General features: G+C 35.8%; 1 pseudogene; it reads left to right on the top strand.

The window, feature by feature from the left end:
- The first annotated feature begins 1519 nt into the window (after positions 1–1519).
- On the top strand, positions 1520–1752 carry LOC116854335 (annotated as a pseudogene).
- The last annotated feature ends 8895 nt before the right edge of the window (positions 1753–10647 follow it).

Below are 10647 nucleotides of genomic sequence, written 5' to 3'. Positions count from 1 at the left end.
ATGTGTTGAATATCCAAATAGAAAGTGAAACAGAAATGCTAAAGATGACATAAATGACTATATATATAAGCAGAAAACATAAAGGGAAATATTGATAGATTTAACTTATACATTTCAAGACATTAAAAACACTCTAAAAGGAAAGGCAAACATGACATACGAAATTATTCACAATGTATAAGAAAAGGTGAATATATTTAGTATAAAAATCTTATAGACTATAAGAAAAAAGATAAATGTCTGGCTAAGATATAGGCAAAAGCGTGAAAAGGAAATTTCCAATAATAAAAAAAGTAAAATTCAATTTTATGTAACCACTGAAGATTTTTAAAATAAATGCTATTCTGAGAACATGGGCCCTCTCGAATTATGTCACTGTAACTTAATATCTTTTTGGAGAACAATTTCAAAATATGCTTTAAAACTATAAACTGTGTATAGTTTTGACCCAGAAACTACTTATAAAACTATATTTTAAGGAAATTATCATTGTTAGGTATAGAAAATACATGTAGAAGAACATTCATTCAAATATTGTTTAAAATTACAAAAACTGAAACAGCCTGTATTTCCTGGAAGGGAGGATTGATTAAATAAAACATTTTGCAGAAATACAATGAAATGTCATTCAGGAAAGATGTAAGAATGAATGTTTAATATTCTGAAAATATATTTACAATATAATTGTTTTAAATGGTAACAAAAATTATTGTCCCATTTTCCACACAGAGGACTATAGAATACACACCAAAATGTAGACGTGGCTATTTCTGGATGGTAGAATTATGATGGTAGAATAATGAAAATTTCTCCTCTCCTTTTGGTTTGTCACAATTTTTTAAAGTAACATCTTATTTCTATTTTCAATAACTTACTTTTTAAAGTTGTGACATAGTTCAAATATACAGAAGAGTATAAAGGATGATATAATAAACATCTCAGCACTGGAAGTCAAAGTGCCAGGTCTTAATAACATTTTACTGTGTCAGTTTCAAAGGTCATGTTTTGTCTTGTCTTGTCTTCACTTTCCTTTCTCCCCCCACCTTTTTGTTATTTTTCAAAATGAAATAAGATTTGTACTTCAAACCAGGAAGTAAGAAGATCAGGAGTTACCTTCCTACCTTAAATGACTTGAAAAAATTAAGTGATAGGAAACAAGCACGTTCTGATATTGGACAAAAGGCTGTCAGCTTGGGACCCTAGAATCACCTCTAAGTTCTGCCTAGAGGTTAATTATTGCTCTATAGTACAGATAGATTTGATATCTTCCTCCCTTGGATGCCCTTCTTTGGTCTCATTTCTAGTCTTTCCTCTCCATCTCCACCATCCGAAATTTGTCATCAGTCCACACAGGTTTTTATGTTTTTACTGTGCACATCCATTTAGTACTATATTGTACCTTTATATGTGGCTTAAAATTTTATACAAATGGTATCAGATATGAGTGCGTCAGGTACAGCATTGTAAACAGCATAGCATTTCTCCCTTCCCACCCACTCACCTGCCTGTTGTTCACATGATGGCCCAGGCTATGAAACCACTAGCAAAGAAAGAAGTTTTGTAGTTGTACTTGTGAGCGTTTTTGGAGCACATTTTTTGTTTAATAAGATGAACACAAGCCAAGATTTCAGGCAAACAATAACCAAGAAATTTCTCTTCATCTTGGAAGTTTATTACAAATCCACAGAACAGTCTAGAATGTATAGAGTCAGAGACCAAGATCAAGAAAAATGGTTTAATAGCAAAAATTAGGACCAGTTATCACATCCAGCCTCCCCTCTAAGCTGTTTGAGACCTTTGTGGGGGAGAAGAAGAGGGAGTACACCACATTCTAGACTCTTGGTCCCATGGAACAAAACAAACTTTTCTGGTTTGCCAAGGCTTACAATCATTTCCCATCCACTATGCAAATCCCCTGCTTTTGTTTATTGCTTTCCTTCTGCATTTATTGTTAAAGATTACTGTTTAATTAATAAAAGACTAGGATAAGATGCGGGGAAAGAAATGGTGTCATACTATATGTGTATATATATTTTGCTCAATACTATGTGTTTATGATTTTTTTTTCAGATTAATCTGTGAAATTCTGGTTTATTTTCTTTAGCTGATACATACTGTTCTATTGTCTGAATCTGTGATAATTGACTCATCTACCTGTTTTGATGGACACTTAGTTTATGTTTCATACAGTAAGTGGATATTATTTTTAAAAAGTCACAGAAATTATTAAGATTATGAAGCAGTGGTGAAAAATATTACATGATGGATTCAAAAAATATATTTGGCTGTAATATCTTATAGAAATTACCTGATTTTTCCATGAAAAAGCAAATACCTATAGATATATTCTCCTTTGGAGATGAACTCTGTTGAAACTCATAGTAACTTAAAATTTTTCATCTTTAATTTTAAAAAACCCTTTACTATCTGAAATACTAAACAGAATTTAAAAGAAAAAACAAAAATCCATTTTAAACTCTGTTATAGAAATTTCCCAGGCAATCACAAATCTGGCAAAAAGAAACAGTTTAAGCCTTTTTTAAAGGTCAACTGAATTTTAATGTACAATTCACCACCAAGTTGACACAGAGCCACTGAATGCAAAAATAGGACTAATGCTCAGTCCTCTATCCTAGGGGCCTGGTATGTAAGGGACAGCCAGGAAATATTTATTGAATAAATTGATACTGAATATATTGATTTTTGGCTCGAAGAAAAAGTCCAGGATAGGGCATGTTGGTATAAAATGTGGAAATAAAAAGTGTGTTTTGTAATAAGGGGTGTGGGCAGAATACATACTTTAAATTTGTATTTTCCTAGAAATCTGAAACATAGGATTATGATAGATTAAAATGGATTCTTGTCTGCCTTGCTGGCCATTTTATTCAATACCTGATAGATGAAATTAAAGCTCTAATAAAGAAGTATCAGGTGACAGTATATTGACATAAAAATCAACCCTCCCTTAGGAAAGTATAGGTATGTATATATACATATCACTATATACTATATAGGCCATCTCTTTATTAGAAATTTCAAAAACTGGTGTTATATTAATTCTTTAAAAAATGAATAGTTTCAATTTTATCATTCATTATTTCTTTGTTGTTTCCATTTATTCTTATTTTCTTCAATATGCACTCATATATCTTAACCATATCTCAGGTCACAATTCTTGGCAATTAATGCACAGTGAGCCTATCTGAAGTATCTTTTATCTTCTGTTAAAATAGTGACTCAAATGGAGAGGTAATTTTGAAAGGAAATAAAGTATGTCTAGTTAACTGTATAGATGGAGCCACTCTTTCAAATGTATTGATTAAAATTTGCTAGAGACAAATTTGTGAAGACATGGCATTATGTTTTGTGCATTTAATTTTCATTTATTTGTTTGCTCCATAATATCTTTGAGTGCCTAAAATGGGGCAAATTATGTCATAGCTCTACTGACTGCTTGGTAGTCCTGAGCCCTGGATTCTAACCAATGGCACAACAACCAATAAACAGTTTGGTGCACTGGTTAAGAATGCGGGCTCTGAAGAAGGAGCCCCTAGGACTTACATTTTAGCTGTGTGCCCCTGAGCATGGTATGCAACTGCTTTGAACGTTCTTTTGCTCATTCATAAATAGGGGTGAAAATAACACCCGAGATTTTTTTAAAGATTTTATTTATTTATTTATTTATTTATTTATTTATTTATTTATTTGACAGAAAGAGACAGACACAGAGAGAGCACAAACAAGGGGAGCAGGAGAGGCAGAGGGAGAAGCAGACTCCCTGCTGAGCAGAGGGCTTCATCCCAGGACCTTGGGATCATGACCTGAGCTGAAGGCAGACTCTTAACCAACTGAGACACCCAGGCACCCCTCACATTTAGGATTGTTAAGAGGGTGACATGGTACAATATGTGTACATGTGTACAGCTCAATGGCCAGCACATAGAGAGGGCACAGTAAATTCAAGATGATGACAAAGTGGGTAATGATGGGTATGTTGGGCAAGCGCTACACTCTCTTTGGGTGTCTGCTTCCTTGACTGTAAAATGCAAGGTTGAACCAGGTTCTCTTTAAGAGCAAATGAATCATGGTTGGGTCCCTAGGGGTCACTCCTAGCAGAAAACATCAGTACCTACATTGCTTTAGAGTAAACTATGCATCCTGGGAGGTCTTTAAGTGCAAATACACAAAAAGAGCAATTCTGTTTTTGAGATGTTTCGCAGGTTAATTTTCCATTGTGTTTGCAGTGCCCATCTATGACTTATATCAAATTCTAGCAGTATTTGATAAATTTAATTTATTTCTTTAAGAAATAAGAAATTAAGAAATTAATTTCTTTAACTTAGTGAAATATAAAAATGGTCTTGGTTATAGTTGAAACTGCAAAGTCACCACTGAAGGAATAGGTGATTATATTTCTTTCCACTTTCAAAAATTTAAGGTCTGCCTTGTAAACATACACATTCATAATGGGAAATATATTACTACTTGATATGTTACTCATAGTATTTACTGAGTGTGTCATGATTTTAACAACCTAAAAAATAGAACTATTTATTTTTGAAAAACATTTTAAAAATATATTTCTCAAAGATCATATTTGATGACCTGTTGCTTTTCTATACTCTCATTAAAAATTATTCTCGGGATGCCTGGGTGGCTCAGTTGGTTAAGTGGCTGCCTTCGGCTCAGGTCACGATCCCAGCGTCCTGGGGTAGAATCCCACATCAGGCTCCTTGCTCAGCACGGAGCCTGCTTCTCCCTCTGCCACTCTGTCTGCCTGTGTGCTCACTCTCTCTCTCTCTCTGACAAGTAAATAAATAAAAAATCTTTTAAAAAATATTCTCTTTATGTCCTTCTCATTATAGTATTTGGGGCACATAGTTTTGTTTTAGACTATTGCTTTTATGTGTTTGTTTTTGCTTGACATTTTGGGTTTCAGGGCTTCATCTGTTCTGAGTTTGAAATTTATTCTCAGAGTTGATTTCACATATTGATAGCTTGAACTCGGTTTATGTCTCTGGGGGAAAGTGCACACAAACCTGCTAAATTGCTTGCAAGTTTTCCCTCATCTGTTCTGTTATCTTTTAGAGCTTCCATAGCCTGTTATATTTTCAAAGTATTTTAGCACTGTTTTAATTTGTGTGATGCCTGTGAAATGAGAATGCCATAAATACCCCCAAAGTAGGTTAGTTTATAAAGGATCAGTAAACATCTTGATTTTCAAGGGAAAATAAAGGTCCAAACTAAACACCAGAAATAACAAGTAAATATATTTAAATAAATGCAGTATGAAAACAAATCTAAAGGAAATGTTCCTTGCAGCAGAGGAAGGGGGAGGCTAATCACAAATGTTATTTTTAAAAAATGCCCTAATAGGGTCCTTTTAAACAGCACCTTTTTGAATGTATTATGTTACTTATAGCACAATGCACAAATCTTGCATTTGCACAGCTCAGTTAATTCTGACAAATATCATACACCTTGCACAGGATCATAACTGCCTCTGTACATGTCCATCTCTCTCCTGGCTCGTTCTACAGCAGTGTAAGCTCTCTTGAGGCTTGGGGTGGAGCCAAGCTCACTGGCTTCTCTGTGCCCCCATAGAGCCAGGTAGATGCTCAATCAATAGTGAATGAATTAATAAATAAATAAACATTCATTAACAAGATACCGTATTATACTGCCTGGCTGCTTTTCTTAGTGTATCAGACCTGGCAAGAGATGATAAGGTTAAAAGTAGTCAATAGCCCTAGCTGTCTCAGCCCGAAAGGGTGGGAGGCAATCCAGCAGTCAGATCTCTTTTTCAGTGTATTTTTGAACTCCTCAGAAAGAGAGAGTCGGGGGAAAAAATGCAATGTCCTGGGGCAGACTGGTCCAGGAAACAAAAGGCTGCTTCAAGTATTTGGTTCTCATAGTTGGAAGCAGAGAAGCGGCAAAAATCTAATCAGTACCTAGTAGTTGACTGGCTGGGCCTGTGCAAGGGGGCTGATGAAGGGGCCAGCCTTTGGAAAGGTGGCTCAATGGGTTAAGCTTCTGCCTTCAGCTCAGGTCATGATCTCAGGGTCCTAGGATCGAGTCCCACATCGGGACTGGCATCTCTGCTCAGCAGGGAGCCCATCCCCACCCCCTTCTCTCTGCCTGCCTCTATGCCTGCTTGTGATCTCTCTCTCCCTGTATCAAATAAGTGAACAAAATATTTTAAGAAAAGAAAAAAATAACCCTCCTGAAAATAAGGTCCTGCATTATTTAGCCTCTCAGTACAGCCTTTCAGAGAGCAACCATTTAGAATACATGTGTCTGCTATTGGGGATCACACTGTTACCTAGGATAAGTGTATTACAGTGTCTTATTTTAGTAAAATGTCAGGGGAGAAAAGTGGAAAAAAGGGAAAAAGCATATAACATACCTACGGGAAGACATTGGTCATGTATGTACGTGCTCAGAGAAGGCACAGTAGGCTAACTGCCATAATAAAAAGATTTGACTTTAGCTACTTAGCTATTCAAGTTGACAAGTTGTAGTGTTTGCTCATGCACTGGTTAAATGAGTGTTCTTGGTCTCATGGCTCTCTTGGACACCTTTACTGCAAGTGGCAACTCAGAAACCCAGGCCCTTTCCCCCCTTGGAGTCGTCCTAGCTCCTTGGGCTGAGCCCCTCTCCAGACATTCTACATCCAGCTAATAGGTGAGGGGAGAGAAGGAGGTAGAGGATAATAAAATGACATACATATGTCTACTCACATATCTTTGGCCAGAATTTACTTAGTTGCACCCAACTGCAGAGTAAGCTGGGATATGCTGTGTGCCCAGGAAAAAAAAAGAACTAGTGGTGAAAGGCTATGTTTATTATTTTATTTTATTTTGTTTTATTTTATTTTATTTTGCCACAGGGCTGGGTCTGTCTTTTCCCTTCCTATCAACTGTTAGGTTTGTTTTTAATTACTCATTTGTGCTTTAGGACCACCTTCGCCCATTTCCCCCACTCTCCACTTCTGGCCTCTGGCAACCACCCATCCATTCTCTGCTTCTGTAAGTTCAGTTTTTCTAGTTTCCACATATAAGATCATACAGTATTAGTCTTTCTCCAACTTATCTCACTTAGCATGATGCCTTCAAGGTCCATCCATGTTATTGCAAATGGCAAACTTTCCTTCTTTTTTATGGCTAAATAACATCCCATTGTGTTTACATACCACATCTTCCTTATCCATTCATCCATTGTGGACTCTTAGTTTGTTTCCATGCCTTGGCCATTATAAATAATGCTTCAGTGGACATGCAGGTAGAGATAGCTCTTTGAGATAGGGATTTTAATTCTTTTGCATATTTATTCAGAAGTGGGATTGCTGGATCATATGGTAGTTCTATTTTTAATTTTTTGAGGAATCACCATACTGTTTTCCATAATGGCTGCACCAATTTAAATTCCTACCAACAGTGTACACGAGTTCCCTTTCCTCTACATCCTTGCCAACACTTGCTATTTCTTGTCTTTTTTCTGAAAGCCATTCTGACAGGTATAAATGATATTTCGCTGTGGATTTGATTTGCATTTCCCCAATGATTACTGATATTGAGTACCTTTTTATGAGCTATTGGCTGTGTGCATGCTTTCTTTGGAAAAATGTCTATTCAGTTTCTCTGCCTATTTTGTGTGTGTGTGTGTGTTTGTGTGTGTAGTACATATAAATACATATATATAGATTTGGTTTTTTAAAAAGGCTTATTTGTTTAGAGAGGTGGGGGAGGGGCAGGGGAAGAGGGAAAGAGAGTCTCAAGCAGATTCCACACCGCTGAGATCATGACCTGAGCTGAAACCAAGAATTGGCTGCCCAAATGACTATACCACCCAAACACCTCTCCAATTGTTTTTAAATTTTAAAAAAATTCAATTCTCTGAAGCAAATGTCTTCTGTTTGACAGTAGCTAGAACTTTTACTTTAACAAGAAGCCGTAGCAAGTATTGGGTCAGACCAAAGAAGCCGGTTGGGGTTTCAGGGTGGATAAGAAAGACTTGGGTTGGGTTTGGGTTGCCAATATGTGAGTTTGTGCTCCAAATAACAAAAAAGCTGTGCAAAGAATAGAAACAACACCAGATGTTCTGTACGTCCCTTGTAGAAGTTATCTAAGAGGTGGTGGTCCTAGTGACCCTCTTAGATGGAGATCTACCCAAGGCTGGAAGAGCATTAGGATGTCAGCTTGTTCCTGTCCATTCTCAGCCAGGTCAGTGCCCAGTAAAAGCTTAGATGTCTAAGTTCTGGCCATGAAAATTCTTTCTGTGCCAGAACTAGAATAATCTCCCTCACCTAGGAGTAAGCATCAGGGCCATCAATGCCTGTACTGATTCCTCACAGATTCTAACTGTGCCCTATCACATGTGAGAAGTCATTTTCCTAAACTCTAGAGACTATGTGGGGGAGGGTGTCTAAAAATGCTTTACTAATGGGGAGAGAACTTCTAGCTGACAAGATAAACTCATAGGCTTTACTGTATCTTTATTAGCCATCAAAGTGATTCATTAAATCTTTTCCTTTCTCACGACCAGTGAGTAAGCACTGGGTAAGCACCTTTTTTAGCAGTAAGTAATGTGCAAAAGCAAACAAGTATAGAATTCAATATGAATATGCAGCCACAGCAGTATTACTTTAGAAAACACCTCTTTAGAAATGTTTTCTATTTTCAAGTAAATAATTTCTTACATTTCTTTCATGTTAGCAATGTCATGCAAAGTACAAAATGGTTGGTTTGATAAGTTAATGTATCAAGCTGAAAAGAAAACTGAAATCATGCATTTTGTCAAGTTTTCTTTTGGTACAGAGAAAATAAATCAGCATATCAAGAGGAAAAATAACCATCTGAAGATCATTGTTGCCTCCTCTTTGGGGTTTCTATAGAACCAGACATCCTTAGCCCCCGTCCTAAAGAACTCATTATATTATTTATATCCCAGCTGCACCCAATATGAGCTTCTATCCTAATGTCATCTGCTAATACAGTTGCCTTTTTCAGCTAGGTTTCAAGGGCTTTAGGAGTCTGTTGGCTCTGTGTCTAATTCGTCTTTCTATCTTTAGTGTATGATAAAGTAATAATCCTTAAGTGAATACATATGGAAAAACTTTAGTAAAAGGAAAACTGATAACCAAAGTTACAGATAGCAAAGGCTTTTACATACCTACTTATAAGGATTTCCTTTTTGAAATGTTTTCATGTAGACATTTTTTCTTTTTTTTAAGTAAGGGGCAATTTTTAAAAAGTTGCCTTCAAATCCATGTATGCCATGCTATCAGTCTCTTGTAATTATCAACTAAGGACTCTGATTATGACATTATTTTACACATTCAGAGACACAGTAGAGATTCCTTTCATAAATGATATGTTATTCTCTCTACCAGGTAATGATAGAGAGTGGTAATGGTAAGTAATAGTAAAAGTGATCTTGAAAGAACCGCCTAAACACTTTGCCCCATGATTTTGTCACTATAGTTGAAGTAGATTTATAGATTCCCCTTTCATCTGTGTGCTTTGACTATAGGAAAGTAATCAGAAAAAGACTTTCAATGGGGAAATTAACAAGAATGGGCAGTTCATTTACTATTTGTGTCTCAAGTACATTACCAAGCAAGATTTTTCTTTTCCTTTTTTTTTTTTTTTTTTTTTTAATGGCCCAAACTGTTTTTCTCACAATTTTATGTCCATTTTGGCTGGCAATGGAAACTTTCATAGACATCAAAGACAACAGAGAATGGGTCTAATGAGCTTCTACTGGATCTTTAACCTGGAGTTTTTATTTCCAAAGAATGCAAAGTAGTATTCCACTTCAAATCTGAATCAGAAATAGGCTAGATGGAATTGTGTCATGAAATGAAGATTTTTTTTTTTTTTTTTTTTTTTTTTTCCAAAAGAGAAGCTTCTTATTCGGCTCTGTAAGAGTTGCCATTTAATGCCGGGGGTTCATGCCAGGATGCAGTTTTGTGTAGATCTGAAAAGATGGTCTGTAATGTTAGCAACTGTGTTGTATCTATTGTGAGGGTTTTTCACCTAACCTCTTTAAACATTGAAATAAAAGCGATTATTACCTTATCCATTTATTAGGATTACAGTGACATCTTGTGGCATATCATTTTCCCTTTTAAAACTTTCCCAGGTAAATCTCTAATGCTTTAGTTCTTGTTAAAGAATTTTGGCACTATGAATGTAATTTATACTGGTGAAAAAAATTCAGAAATTGCTACTGGAAGTAGAAGCCAAATGAACAAAATACATTTCACTTCATTTGATTCAAGTAGATATTTTTGAATAATTTCAATTGGAAAGATAGCGTATTTCAAAGATCAAGATCTAACATTTATTTTAAAGTTTCCTCCACTGGTATCATTATGACATAGGAAATACTCTAGAAATTGGCTTCAGTGTAATCCATGTAAAGACAATGAAATTAAAAATTTAAAGTCTGCTGCTAAGGAAGTATTGTGTGATCATAGCTTCTGCAAATTGTTAGACCAGCTAATTAAAACAACCTTATTGGAGAAAAGATTCTTATTGAACGAGAAAAAAATTTTGCAGGGCAAAATGAAACCTCGGCAATTTAAACCTGATCGTTATCAGCCTCTTCATGGACTGCCTCTAATGAGCATGAACAGTATGTAAA

This window comes from Lontra canadensis, unplaced genomic scaffold (assembly GCF_010015895.1).
Source record: "Lontra canadensis isolate GAN:19392208 unplaced genomic scaffold, GSC_riverotter_1.0 scaffold90, whole genome shotgun sequence".
Taxonomy (NCBI): domain Eukaryota; kingdom Metazoa; phylum Chordata; class Mammalia; order Carnivora; family Mustelidae; genus Lontra; species Lontra canadensis.
This window is presented reverse-complemented; position numbering and strand designations above follow the sequence as displayed.